Consider the following 2973-nt stretch of genomic DNA (forward strand, 5'->3'; position numbering starts at 1 on the left):
GTAGATAATTTGTAAATATTATATCTTACACGTGATTATCTAAATAGCCACAACTCCGTGAATTATATCCTATAACTTATCATCAATGTTATCCAAGAACATTCATAAGGATTCCATGCAAAAATGACAGGTTACTCTCTGGCCAATCGTATGATTATTCAAATGGAAGTCCCAGTGCACTTAAGAGTAAGCTGGATGGAGAGTCCTCCTCGAGTAGAGATCTCCACTTGAAAAGTTATGAAGAAACTAGATGAGGTATAGCTGCTCGGAATTATTATATATGTGATTATTATTATGTAAATCAGTCTGCACATGCGTAATTAAATAATCAATTGGCATGTTTATTATTATCGTCGACAATTCTATCTCAATTTTGCATTTATTTGTCACGTTTTTTTTTCCAGCGCGTGCAACAGGTATAATCAACGAGATAGACTTTTTTTTATTCTTGTTTAGCGATTCTATATTGTAGGAATTATTAATTTTAATTAAATAGTTACCATGACGTTAATATCTTGTTCTCCTTACGTGATATAGATCTCGTTCCTTTTTTCAAGCCAAAAGTAAGGAACTTGTTCAATTAAATATACATTATATACCTTTATATTTTTTTTCGATTATGTATGGATAAATATTTATATTAATTATCGATATTATTACAAATCTTCCAACTTAGATCAATAGATCGTTCACTTTTCATAAAAATAAACTTTTCATAAAAATAAAACTTTCCTCCTTTTTACAATATGTATTCGTTATTAACCTTTTATTCAATTTCAAATTTTAAATTTTTGAATCCATTAAAATATCGAGGCATCTCTTTTCACTTATTACTATTTACTTACGAAAATATTAGCTCAACAGAAAATGACAGCTAATGAAAGACGAAAAGAAAATTTAAAGAAATTTATAGTGTATTTTTTGGGTATGAAATTACACGCTTCGCTGAGTCTAAGAGCGATTCTTACCGAACTTAGCCGATGACTCCCGAATATACTCGCGAATATAACCGAATATAATCGCGAAAAGAAATCGAATAATAACAAATAAATACTTCCAAATATTGTGTAGTTTATTTTTATTTTATTTATCTATTGTTGTTAGTGTACTGATACCGTACAATAAGGTAATAATCTTTCATGTTATATAAACATAGAATATTTTTATGCCCATGTACAACAATTATATACAAAAACGGTATACGCGACAAGATATTTGCTATCTTTAGTCTCCACAAGCTCATCGTTGCGCTGATATCGTTTGAACAAATGAGGGTATTTTTATTCGGTAAAAAGGGGTCGGAAGCATTTCTTACCGCATTAGCATGCAACGAGTATAATTTTCGTGCGATATTTGATCGTTTATAAAAGTGCAAACACGGCTCGTTGATGTACGAAGGTTGATCCCGACAATTTGACTTATTCGAGCGGCGAGACGATAAATTTCCATTTAATTTATTCGGTCTCGAAACGCTCGAGTGGCATTCACGGTATACACGGCTGTCATTATACGAAATTACGTGACAATTATTGCTATCGGGGAACCCTGATCACGAGGGGACATCGATGTCGCGCTACATAATTCCAGTTACGAGAAACGTGTACGTTGAAAACTTCGATCGAAGATTTTTTTTTTCTTTTCTTTTCTTTTCTTTTTTCTTTTTTCTTTCAAGTGAATTATAACTTATTTTTATTTCACCTCTTCTCAGTCTCCTCGCGTCGACGGTAACTTTTTAAGAAGTTAATTGTCGTGTGTCATCTGTTGTTTAATAAAGACAGATACCGCTACTCGATCCTCGATTATCGTCCATTAAAGTAACACGGAATTGCTATCGAGTTATCGAGCACGCATTTATAATCGGATCCGCGACGATAAGCTTGTATCACCTGGCTTTCGAAATTACCGTCATTACCGCCATTAACCCTTTGCTCTAGAATTATTTTTAAACCCGATACTCGACTTTACAACTCTGTAATTTATTTCCGTGTATATATATACACATTTTATTCGTGCTTTGGACATTTTTTACGCGCATTGATACACGGTGTTAACTAAATACCTGTTGACGGAAACGAGAACGAGACGAGGTAATATGAATCATCCTGCTCTGGTAACATGAGTCACGGACAAAAAAGGTTGGAGGATACGTGAAGGATTTTATATCATGTTGTATGCAATATAAAAAAAAGAAACGGTTTTATTGCCATATAATTTGTTTATGTATAATTTTTTGATACATCTGGTAATCAACACTCGAGCATGACTATCTATAATTCATTAGATGTTAGCGGATAATGTTTCGAAATTCATTTTTTTTAATGTTAATTCAATTAAATTTCTTATCTAGCTGATTATCTTATTATTATTATGTGTTTGAATCACTTGAAGTTTCATTGACAAGATCTCTTATCTATGCTTTCGTCAAAAGCATCATTAATCGAGTCATTATCGAACAATCGATGATGTGTTTTACAATATTTATTCACGTCGATCGTTTTTTTTTTAGGAAAATTTTTTTGAAAATTTTGTTTATATATATATATATCTTTTTTATTAAATCTTTTATGTAAGAATAAATATTTTTCATTATTTTATATTTTCTTGAAATTGATTATATTTTCACTTCTCTTCTTATGAATTATAGATTCTATTTCTAAAAAGTTTATCAACTTTTTCATAATTTTTTTCCGCTTTCTTATACTTTCTTTAAAATTTATATTTTGTATTTAAAAATACATAAAAGCAGGATACGCATTTTCATTATTTCATTCACAAAATATGCCAATTTTCAGATTTAATTTCAACTTATCCCATAAATCGATATTCGATTTCCACAACAGAAATCCTGTCGCATTTTTCTATCGTTCCCTAAAAATTTATAATATCCGATAAACTCGACACTGAGAAAAAAAAATTGAAAATTTTTCAGCTGCTGGTGAGCGGCGGGCAGCCAACAACGGCGACGTCGCCGGC

Source organism: Apis dorsata, unplaced genomic scaffold, assembly GCF_000469605.1.
Source record: "Apis dorsata unplaced genomic scaffold, Apis dorsata 1.3 scaffold_569, whole genome shotgun sequence".
NCBI classification, from domain to species: Eukaryota; Metazoa; Arthropoda; class Insecta; order Hymenoptera; family Apidae; genus Apis; species Apis dorsata.